Source organism: Pongo abelii, chromosome 3 (assembly GCF_028885655.2).
Source record: "Pongo abelii isolate AG06213 chromosome 3, NHGRI_mPonAbe1-v2.0_pri, whole genome shotgun sequence".
Classification (NCBI taxonomy): domain Eukaryota; kingdom Metazoa; phylum Chordata; class Mammalia; order Primates; family Hominidae; genus Pongo; species Pongo abelii.
In genome coordinates this window covers 96,081,046-96,093,409 of record NC_071988.2, presented here as the reverse complement: position 1 = coordinate 96,093,409, position 12,364 = coordinate 96,081,046, and the positions used below count along the sequence as shown (strand labels likewise).

The 12,364-nt window shown below is 38.5% G+C and overlaps 1 pseudogene; it reads right to left on the bottom strand.

Moving 5' to 3' along the window:
* The window catches only part of LOC112132998 (10 kDa heat shock protein, mitochondrial-like), a 28,698-nt pseudogene extending 16,553 nt beyond the window's left edge, over positions 1-12,145 (bottom strand).
* Between the last annotated feature and the right edge of the window lie 219 nt (positions 12,146-12,364).

The window sequence follows — 12,364 nt, the reverse complement described above, 5'->3', positions numbered from 1 at the left end:
TGACAATTGGAGGACTACTAGGTTTAACTGGATATTGCAGACAATGGATGCAAAGGTTTTCTGAAATTTTGACACTTCTTTGTGAAGTGACTGAGTCCTTAGTAAGAGACTGTGTCCTCCAGGAGCCCAAATAGGAACAGGTCTTCTGTAACCTGAGAACTCTCTTCAGCAGTGTCCTTTCCTAGGCATCTTTATTAGTTTCCTAAATATTCCATAAAAAAAGTACCATAAAATACTTTGGATGGCTTAAAACAACAGAAATTTTTTGTTTCAGCCTATTGTCTGCAGGCTAGAAGTGTGAAATCAAGGCATCAAGACTATGTGCTCTCTGAAACCTGTAGGAGAGACTCCTTCTTTGCTTATTCCTAATTTCTGGTATTTTCTAGCAATCCTCGGCATTCGTAGGCTTGTAGATGCGTCACTCCAATCTCTGCCTCTGATGTCATATGGCCATATTCTCCCTGTGGCATCTCCTTATCTTATAAGGGGTTTAGTCAGGTTGGATTAAAGGCCCACTGTATCCCAGTATGACCTCATTTTAATTTAACTAATTATATCTGCAACCACTGTATTTCAAAGTAAGGTCATATTCTGAGGTACAGAGGTTAAGGTTTCAACATATCTTTTGGTGATGGTGGGAGCAATTTAACCCATATCAGCATTCCTAAATACAGAAAACTCTTTTGTCTGCTGGGTGTGGTTGCTCACACCTGTAATACTAGCACTTTGTGAGGCTTAGGCAGGCAGATTGCTTGACCCTGGAAGTTTGAGACCAGCCTGGGCAACATGGCAAAACCCTGTCTCTAGTAAAAATACAAAAAATTAGCCAGATGTGGTGGTAGCACACCTGCAGTCTCAGGTACTTGGGAGGCTGAGGTGGGAGGATCACCTGAGCCTGGGAGGCTGAGGCTGCAGTGAGTTTTGATTATGCCACTGCATTCCAGCCTGGATGACAGAGTGAGACCCTGTCTTAAAAACAGACAAACAAACAAACAAAACTCCTTTGTCTATTTGCACATAAACAAAATAAATAAGCCCTTGTGGCTTCAACTAAACTTCATGTAAACCACAAAAACCATTACTTACAGCCTCAATCCTGACCTTGTTGCAAAGGCCGTCTTGTCTCAAGATGATAGCTGCAGACTGCCAAATTTGTTGATGCTTCTGGTAAACTAGTCCTCTGTTCTCTACTTGGTTCCTCAGACATTATAGACATTCCTACTGACTGAGATTTTGTTACTGTCACTCTCTTATATTACAATTCACTGTTATATCACCCTGAATCCTGCCATTCTACTATCTCTACCAGAAGAAGTGGAATTTCACAGTTCTTTTCCTTTTCCTAACCTTTGTTAGGAAACTTTCTGTGCCTCACTAAGATTTATTAGAGACTCTCATTGAGAACTCCAATCTAATATTATTTGTTGATGGATTCTACCTCAAAATTAAAACTAAAACTGGAGGTTATCAAATGGGATATGTTATCATTAATTTAAGTTATCCTTTAGAATATAGTCTCCTGAAGTAAAACCAGGCCGGATGGCTGAATTTATTGTACTTTTTAGAACCTGTCAATTAGTCAAAAACTAGAGAGTAAACATATATGTAAATATGTATACAGAGAACAGGTATACCTTTGAAGTGGTATATGACTTTGGGATGCTTTGGAAACAGAAAGGATTTCTCACCACTGCTAGAACCTCTATAAAAAATGAACACCAAGTTAAGGAACTGTAAATGCACTCCTACTTCCTAGAGAGGTGGCTATTATAAAGGTTGAGACCCGTGCCAAAAGCGATAACAGAGAAGCGAAAGGAAGTGCTCAAGAAGATTATTATGCCAGACAGGCAATCTTAACCAAGGTTATGATATTAACTAAATCCTCAAAGGAAAATTCTGGAGGAAATCAGAGATCATTATAAAATATCAATGTTTGGTTCCTGATTTGGAAAAAGAAGAGTGGAAAATGCATGGTGAGACCTTTCTCTAGACTTATCTCTGATGCTCTTGAGTTAGCTGTTTGGTAGCATTAGATGATTTCAAATATATACTGTTCAATTTCTCCATGAAACTACTCATCCTGACATGAACAAGTTGGTTACTATCATCTTAAATCAACATTAATTGGGAAACTTTAAGAAGATAGCTGAAGGTCATTTGTCATCTGTCAGTAACATAACCCTGGGGAAGCTCTAAAGGTGAGACACGGTCAGGAATAGAACTTTAATGGCCCTTTGAACTCCAGCAGATGGATTTTATCCAGCTCTCCTCCTTTTTAGGATTCAAATACTTTATTATTGTTATAAGTTTATTTTCAATATAGGGCAAAACAGCATTTCCTTGCCAAAAAGTTATAGCACTTACAGTTGTTAAAAAGCTGCTAATGCTTTCAACTTGGAGATACCAAGTTTATATCAAATGACCAACCTACACATTTTATGAGAACTATTATAAAATAACTCAGTAAGGTTTTACCCCTTACTCAGAAACTACACTGCTTTTACTACCCATGATATTCTAGAAAGGTTCAAAATACCAGTGCCATCTGTAAATTAAAATTACCAAGCCTTTCAGAAAAAGTCCTGTTGCTCCCACGGCCAAAATACTTTCAATGACCCTACGGGCATATGAATGACTCTTCTAGGGACACATTGGTTATCCCTCTGTGAACTGGTAAATAGAAGGCCCATACATTGAGGAATTTCACCTCCAGTACTAGATCCGCCCTGCTTCACATAGAGATGACAAAATACTGAAAGGAGTGCCTATGCTTTATTCAATCCTGTCGTTAATAGGTTAAGGTCACCTTCCCACATCTTCCCAAACAGTCTCTTTGTGATCTTCAATCAGTAGGTATTTTTCCATTGGAAGAGACATGAGAGAAAAACTGCTCTCAAAACTTATTGAATTCCACACAATTAGAAGTCTACTCCAACACAATTAGAAGTCTACTCCAACAGGGGATCTCAATAATGAGGATTTTCAGAGATCCTCTAGAAGCTGCTCATCTTCAGAAGCTGACTGCTGACATAAGACTTTCAGAAGAAGCCGACAACCTCAATAGTGGACAGATTCCAAACAAGACCTTGAACCAGAACCCCTGAATAACTTGTTTTGTTTGTCACTGCTTGCTTACGGTCATTCTTCTTCTCATTTTCTATAGACCTCTGATTGTCATCCACTCATAACAGCCTCTTTTTCACTTTTCCTTCTTTTTTTATAATTGTCAGATCAGAATATAATCTTTTTAATTCCTTTATTAGGTTTATCCCAAAGAGTGGTCATTGCCCCATTCTTGTTGATTGCTGGACATTCCATTCATCACTGAATCCCCACAATAAAACCTCTGGGATAATAATTTCTGGCTTCATCAAATGAAATCAGAGGAAATTTTAGCTGATGGTGTTTCCACCTACACTGCCATGGACAGATAACTTTAAACAAATCAACCTATGACTTTGCTGAGTCCCTTTCTCCAAGAAAAATGACGAATTATTATAATCTACTGATAAAATCTAGGTTATTCTAAACTTTAATTTAACAACCTTCATAGGGTGTGGGCCACAGGGCAGTGGGCCAAATGCTTGCCACTTTATGAGACTAAAAGGGACCCAGATATGTAATACAATTAACATAAGGCCTGGTTCTGACTTCATGTCAAAATGACTCCTTTTTCCTGGTTTTTCATGTGCCCCTAACTGAATACCACTTCCTTTGTGCTAAGGATGCCTGATCCTGTTTGCTTCAGACTATCACCTCATACACTTTAGGAACAGTAGTTGGAGACTTGTTTGTCTCCAAACATAGAGACTCTGATTCTATAAATCACCAAGACTGTAAATTCTGATTCACACACAAGCTCCAAAACAATGCCACCTTTGATTATTAAGATTTTCTAGCTGGGGAAATTATTGACTCATTGTTTATGCAAACAATCAGAGAAGTGTTCCCACCCATGGGAATCATACAGACACGAAACACTGTAAGAAACTGATCATCAACATTGGCAGAAGTTATTAATGATATCACCTTTGCTTTAGATGAAATACAGACCAGTCTCAACTCATTGGCATGAGTAGTGATGGACAATCACATTGCTCTAGATTTCTTATTGCCTGGTAGTGGTAGCATCTGTGCCATTGTTAATTCTTACTCTACTTGTATCAGTGAAACAGACAAGGTAGTACAGGCCATACATCACCATAATGAAAAAGTTATTTGTTTCTCTAAGGCTGGTTCTCAGGTCTATGAAATTTGTTCTTGGCCTTGGTTGGGTAATTGGATGGAGTTTCTGCTTCCGTGCATGTTACAGGGACTATTAATTATTCTTGATTCTCCCATAGTGGTCATTATATTAGTCCATTCTATTCTGCCCAGAAAAACTGCTCTCTTCTTACATGATTGCCATGATGATATAACAAAAAGGGCAAGACAGTCTTGCTATGCAGTTGATTGTGGAAGTGGGTGAACAATCCCTGAAAATGAAGGTTTAATATCTAGCCTTTTGTGAAGTAGTCAACTTTTACAAGTGAGGTACTGACCAAAAATGGAGACTGAGAAACTGACTATAAAATTAGATGGTGGCCAGATCATATATCACAATAGAATTCTGACCCACAGTCTCTGCAGCAAACAGCTGGGGAAGCTAAGCCACAGCTGCGCAGCAACTGTCCTGCAATGATTAGGACGTGGTTAATCATTGCTAGCTTCCCTATGTTTGCCTTTGCTTCCAACTCAGGAGCAACCAGAGAAAGCCAAATACTGTAGATTCTCTAAGCCATATGATGCATATCATACATATTATGTCCTTATTTTAGTTATCCCTCTTCCAGCTTCCAGTTTCCAATCAGATCATATTTGAAGCCTTCTTTTTTATTCACTATTAAAAAGCCTTCTTATTTGTTCACTTTCCCACTTCTTTGTCCAGTTTTGAATTCTGCTAAATGCAAGTGATGGTGGCTGACTTCCTTGCTAGAGCAAATTCTAAATAAATTGCCTCTGTTTGTTCTTATTTCAGCAGTTGTCATTTATCTCTACAGTTTCTAGTCATTGTGACTTAGCTTTGTTTTAGAATATCTATAACAATGCTTATAAAGGTAGTAAAGTGAGTTTCAGACATGAAAGGTAACTGTGAGGGGATAGTGAGGAAAGGTTCTTTTGTTTAAAATAAAGGAGAAATGGTTTTGGAAAATTGCCTAGAAATCTTCTGAAAAATATAAAGCAGAGAAAAATAAGTGATTTGTTTGGCTTTGTAAAATGACTTGATGGGCTAGATGGAGTCTTTATTTTTTACAAGTAAAGAAAGAAAAAAAGGTTCAGTGCTTTGTATCTGAGAGCAGTCTTCTTACCTAGGTTCTAAAAGCACTTTGCAAGAATCATTTGGTGTCAAATATTATAAATTCTTTTTCAAAAATGAGAAGTGGGAGCACTGTTGGTTTTTCTCGGAGAATAAAATAAAGATTTGTATTTTCTCATTAAATATTATGATAATTATTCTGGCCTGATCATAAGCTAGTCTGTATGACAGGCTTTTACATATTGTGTATGCTATGTCAACTCCTAGCAATAAAAACAAAATCCCAATAAATAGTTGCTGAATTTTAAATTTAGTCTGTTTTCTCCTACAATGTAAAGAAAGCTAGTACCAAAGTTACATATTTATATGGAGTAATTTTACGGCTTGAAGTAATCCTCACACCACCTCCCCAATCCTGTTGGCAACACTTTCTATCATATTGAATTTAGTCCCCTTGCCTTGATTTTATTAAAAAAAAAGTGCCATACCCTTCATTTTTTAGCTTTAGTATGGAAGAATGCCTTAATATTATAAATATGACCTGTAAATCTAATTCTTCGAAGCCAAGTTTATTGCTTTAGATCTATCAGAATGGTACTTTTTCTGCCATTTTGGAAAAAATGACTTAGGCGTGTGAAATTCAAGTTGCAATACATTATTTTTAAATCACAATTTACCACAAATATAGTGATTCTTAACTTTCTCAAATGCCTCCAGGGTTATCTAAAAATTCCAAAAGGTTATTATTCGAAAGAGTAGCAAGCATAGGGAAGGTGTGGTTCTTTCAGCAGAGGGATGGGTAGCGAAATAAAATTCCCACAGGGCTTTATAATTGCAGGGAGATTGGCAGAGAATCTCCTTATTCTGGGGGGTGATCTTTCCTTTGAGGTCTTGGTTTCCTCACTACCAGTGTGGAATAGGAAACTGGGCTTTGAGAATGTCATAGACTTAAATCAATTCTTTTTTTTTTTTTTGGCCTCTGATTTCTTGTTTGTATAAGTGTTGCTGCTGTCTGCTCACAGAGATGATAAAAGAAATTATCACCTAAGTAACACTATAATGTTGAGGCTAAGCTTGTCAACATGATCATTATTTTTTTCTATAGTCTTTGCACATCTCTATAGTCTTTCATGAGGACTTCATGTTCCCCTATATTTTACCTTCTCTTTTTAATAACTGCAGTGTTACACTTCCAGTTTTATTACTCATACTTCCCAAGAGCAGAACATGACATGTAAATATATGAGTGCTTTTCCTATTATAGGTCTTTGAATATGAATTTACTGCTCTCCTGTTTCCACATTCATTTTTTCATTTTGATACTTTTCTCATACCACCAAGACACTATCTCATTTTGCCCTAATAAAAATGAATTGATTTCTTTATATATTTATCCATTTATTTAACAAGTACTTATTGACTACTTACTATATGTCATACACTGTGCTAGGCACTGAGAGTGCAATGATGTTTAATGTACATTTCCCTACCCTGAAGGACTCACTCTTGTAATGGGGAACACAAGGTCAGCTAGTGGACACCAGATGGTACCTGACAACTCCTTTCCTTGGACATTTAAGAAACATTGTTCAGATACTTATTGCTTATCCCAGAGGAAGCCCACGGCCCTTGGCAAGGTTTTGTTGTTGTTTCAGACTCTATGGGCTTATAGTCTCATGGTCATCTCATTCTACAATTGATCTTACTTGTTTTTCACCTTTCGGCTATCCTATTTTCTATGCCGTGCACAGACCATATGTGGAATTCAGCCCCCTTTTCTTGATTTCCTATGAAACATAAGGCATTAATGCATGTAGTATGCATTATTAAAGGTTTCAGGTGATGTGATGACAAAGGACACATGGAAAATAATTAAACGTGAGTGTTACTCTCTTTTTAGAATTTCTTAGGTCAATTCTACTATCAGAAGCTGACCAATTTTGCTCTAATGACCTCCCATATGTGGGTGTTGTCTGATCCTTTGCTCCCTCTACAGTGTCCTTATATTTGGAATTTGCTTCCAATTCCCTAAATTCTTGCTCATTTTGAATGTAAGGCAATTTTATTCTTTATTTCACTGAACCATTCCAAATCATACTCTGGAGATTTCTCCTTTTACAGCCGCAGTGGACTGGGAACCAATTTTGTTAAGTAGAAGGCTTTCTACTCTATGGAAAAAATTTTACGCTTCCTTAGGTGCTGAGGTGGCTGCAGTCAGTGTTGGTTTTAAATAGTGATGTAGTTTTCCCCTCTCTTACATTTGTGAACTATATATGGTTCTGGGAATCACTGTGGAGATCTTAGACCATGCTATGTGCTGTGGGAGTCAGAGAAGGTACTTCAGAAAGTCAGGAAAGCTTCCCAGAGATGAGATCTGAACTGGTTTTAAAGTATGAGGATGAATTTACCTGTCAAAAAATTGGGGGAAAGGATGAATGTTTTATTTTAGCTTACTGTATAAATATTGGTATAATTAAGTGAATCTATTGTTTGTAATTAGCAAAAAGTATAGTAAATCATTTTTCACTTTATATATTAAAATGTTGTTATCCTTTCTCGGCCTAATCTTCTATTATTTAATATTTTCAAATCCTTTCTTTCACTGAAGCTACAACATGTTATCAATCTCCCCTCCTGCTTTACTACCCTGCGATCCACTATTTCAACTATGTCCTCTGGATCTGGCTTGACTGTTCCCTCTTTCACCATTATCTTATACAGCTTGTCAATTATTAATGCTAGATAATCCCCACATTTCCCTTTTCCTCTGGCTCCTTTCTTACTATCCCCAGAGAAAATTATAAAATGAGAACTGAAAGTAAAACAATCTCCTGTCCCTACGCTAAATAATAACTGTAGTCTTTCCTGTTTCATGTTAAATAATGCCAAGAACAAGAATAACTTAACTTCTTGTCACAGGAAATATTTACTCCTCAAAATAAGACTGAATCAACTAAACTAACAGCTTAATCATCAAGATTTGCTTTGAGACGCTTGCCTTACTGTGCACATTATTCTAAAGCTGCTGGGTCATAATGCTCCATAATCCCAACCAGTGACCTGCCTTGCAAGACCTGCCTAAAAACCACCCAGTCAGATCTTAAAGCCTATATGTATCCCTTTCTGATTTCCTTCTTCCAGGATGCTACTAAGACTCTTATCAAGCAGCTCTTCTCTGTCACTGAAGAAAGTCTAATAAACTTAGTTTTGCTTGCTATATTTTCCTGGTGTCTTTTAGGGGAGTCCACAAGAATCATTCTCATTTGATCTCCTATAGCTCCAGCTATAATTTCAGCTTCATCCTTCCCACTGCTCTGCAATTCTTTCATTCTCATCTATTAAATAATAGTATTTGTAAAACTTTTCTCCTCCAGATGTCAATAGCAACACTATATCCCTCAATTTCAGCAAATACTCTAACTTCATTCTCTCTTCCCTATCCTAAAAAGATAGGAAATGAGCTACAAAAAGTTTCAATGTAGAGCTATTCTTATGCTCTCTATTTGTGTCTATAGCTCCTGGGGTGGTCACCTCACTGACTTTTCTCTTTCTTATTCATCTTCAGCTATTTGCCCTTGAAATGAACGTGTCTCACAAGATTATCTTTTCTTTTTACCTTTTCTTGAGGCCAATCTCATTCAGTTGTACAGTTTCAACAATGATCTTTATGCAGATAATTTTACTAATTAGTGTTTGCAGTTCTAATTTCATATGAATTGCAGGCATAAAATTGTGACAAGAATGAACCCTGGACTCAATACTTTGATCTTTCTCATGATCTTTCTTTCTTGTCCCAGATCTGATCTTTCTCTTACATTTTTCATCTCAGTTAATAAACTTGCTAATGACCATTCTTTGACAAGGATGACCATTCCTTGACAAGGAAAACCAATAATAAATGAATAATAATAATAATAGTAACCAATCTAGTTGTGGTAGGAGTTTTGGTCACGCAGAGCTCATTTTGTTTTTCTCAGCAGTTGTAAAATGAAATCATAAAGCTGTAAAATGAAATCATAAAGCATTTTTGCTCTACCATTCAGGCGTGTGAAATAAAAATAGATCTTCTTTATTTTCTATGTTGGATCAGAAATAATGAGAGCTAACACTTAGGTATATGTGCCTAAATCCATCATGATCTTTAAAAGCTGACTTGCTTCTTTTCCCCAAAACCCCCAAACTGCAGATGTCTGTAAGTCTTCTTTCTGCCCATTCCCTTCCTCATTCTTCCCATTGATGGGGAGCAGAAAGAGTCACAAAAGACTAATATTGTGATAACTCTGCCCAGGAAGACTAACTACCTTGTCTCCTGTTGGAAAGATTAAGTAAGGAATTGGCCGGGCGCAGTGGCTCACGCCTGTAATCCCAGCACTCTGGGAGACCGAGGAGGGTGGATCACGAGGTCAGGAGATCGAGACCATCCTGGCTAACACAGTGAAACCCCGTCTCTACTAAAAATACAAAAAAATTAGCCAGGCGCGGTGGTGGGCACCTGTAGTCCCAGCTACTCAGGAGGCTGAGGCAGGAGAATGGCCTGAACCTGGGAGGTGGAGTTTGCAGTGAGCTGAGATCGCGCCACTGCACTCCAGCCTGAGCGACAGAGCCAGACTCTGTCTCGAAAACAAACAATCAAACAAAAAACAAAAAAAGAAATTAGCCTTGTGTGGCTTATTAGTCTTCCATTGTAAATGGCAGCTTTGGTGGATGAATAAATTAGGCAATGCAGGGAACTCAGGTTAGAAAGCTATTGTCACTAGTTTCTTGGATGGAGAGGTTTCGGCCAGGGGAGTTGCACCTCCATTCAACTATGGCCCTCAGGTTGTTTTGTGCAGCAGGACTGCTGAGTTTTGTCTTAGTCCTCTCTTCTACATGAGAACCAAACACTTGGGTATGCTGGCTTAGACAGTTTATCTCTTTAAATATGCTGTGCTATCATTTTCACTGTGCTTTTTGGTATCATGTTACTGTTACCACGGGGCTAAACTGCACTTTGGTCTCCTTCAGAATTTCAAACAGTACATGGCACAAAAATTCTTTAACCTTCACCTCTTTTAACTTATATGCTGTAACAGAGAGATTTTCTGCCTGGGGCAGTGCAGGGTCTCCACAAGACATGCTGGGCTGACTCCTGCTTCTGTTCGTCTCTGTTCATTCTCATTCACAGATATTCCCGGGCTGGGACTGAACAGATTTTCTCTTACATCCCTTCTCATCCTTATTCCTATTCATAGAGGGATTTCCTTCACATTACATTGGATTCATTTTCGTAGTGGAATGCAATGCCCCCACCCTTCCCCAAAGTATAATGGTAGAATGGTTACCACAAACATGCTTCCTGGGTGGAGCAAAGTCCAAATGAATTTAACTCATTTAAAGTATTATCCCTGTTGTCACAAAATTCATTGATACATATAAGTTTTCTGGGCAGGGTATTCGCAAATTTGCAAAGGGTCCTGGTGAAATTCCAGCAGAGAAAGGACTGAGACCCAATCCTTTCAGCCTGAATTCAAATTTACAGACATCATATTTGTCAAAAGTGGAAGGGATGTCTCTGACGGAGGCCTAGTGTCAGAGAAAGGCACTCAGGCAGGGTGGAGCAGATGGAGAGAAAGAAACCTTGGCCTCTGGCTCATCAGTTTCTCAGAGAGGCTCAATCCAAGAGGAAAGAGATACTTGGCTCGACTGGAGAGAGGCACACATGCAGGGGAAGGGACATAAAACAGCATGCTTTGCCATCACTGTTTACCTCATCCAGAAAAAGAATTTATTTAAGAATTTAAATAGCTGTGAAATAAATTTTAATCATTTGTTGCTCTCAAAATTTAATAAAGCTGATCTGTTCAGTTAGCTTTCTGGCCATCTGTCACTGAAAATCTATTCCTCTGTTTTGAAGAAACCTCCATGGCCCAGACATTCTCTGCTACTCTGTCCTGCCCTGTTCCCTGAGCCTGGGGACATGAGTCTGGTGCTGACATTTGGGTTCCCTGACAGCGATGCTGCCAAAATCAGTGATGCAGATTAGGGAATCTGCCAGGCCCTCAAGCCTGTTCTGCTGGACAGTTTGGCCAATCACAAGTTTGTCACTTCATCTCATGACTGTGTACCTGCTAATGCAGCTGTTAGGATTTTAGAAAAGTGGGGGTAGCCCACATAGGGGCTGCAAGGCTACTACTGCTTCCTGATCAGGCTGTCATGTTTTATTATACAAATATGACCCACTGCAGTTTCTGACTTGGTGGTGGGGATGGAGTGCTAATGGACTGTAGTGTCTTCTCTGTATTACCATATTTCTTTTATTCCAAGGCTCACTATCAACTTAATAACTCATTTTTAGAAAGAAAAAAGCCACACTGTTTCCATAATGTTAAATGTATGTATTAATTGCAAGGTGTGTGTCCTGATTTCAGAAACATTTAACTCACAGGGAACACCTTCATTAAATGATCAAGAGACTATAAAGAACTCATGAATATGTAATGATTATGTTGGCCAAGCAGGACTCGTGGAGGGTGATGAGAAAACAACTTTACCTCCTGTGCACCTCATCAAGCCCACTTTGACGTTTGTAGGGATAGCTCTTTTTGGCTACCCTGCATGCTTCCAAAATGCAGTTTCAATTCAAGACTTAATATGTCCAAACCAAGTGAGGAGAGTGAAGAATTAAATGATCCTCTTACTAGGATCTTTTGCCTGAAGTCCATTTGGCACAAGGGAAGGCACTGATTCCATCTGATTGTTATGACTACTTCCTTTATCCCCAAGCAACCAGTGGAACCTTTCTAGGTTCCTTCTGCTGATGTCCCCTCGGACCTTCAGGTGTTTTCTTAGACAGCATCTTAGAAGCTTCATATCAGCTTTCTCATGTATAATCCGCAGGAAACACTAATGCTTTTTCACCCTAAAACCCTGGGAACACAGAACAATCCCATTAGACCTACCACACCCTCACTTCTCTATCAGAGATATCTCATCAAAACTACTGTGCTGAGACCACATACTGCCAAATTCTGGTGGCCATTTACTGGATATTGCCTTGTATTACCTGGTACAACTGTTGCTCTGCGGGCA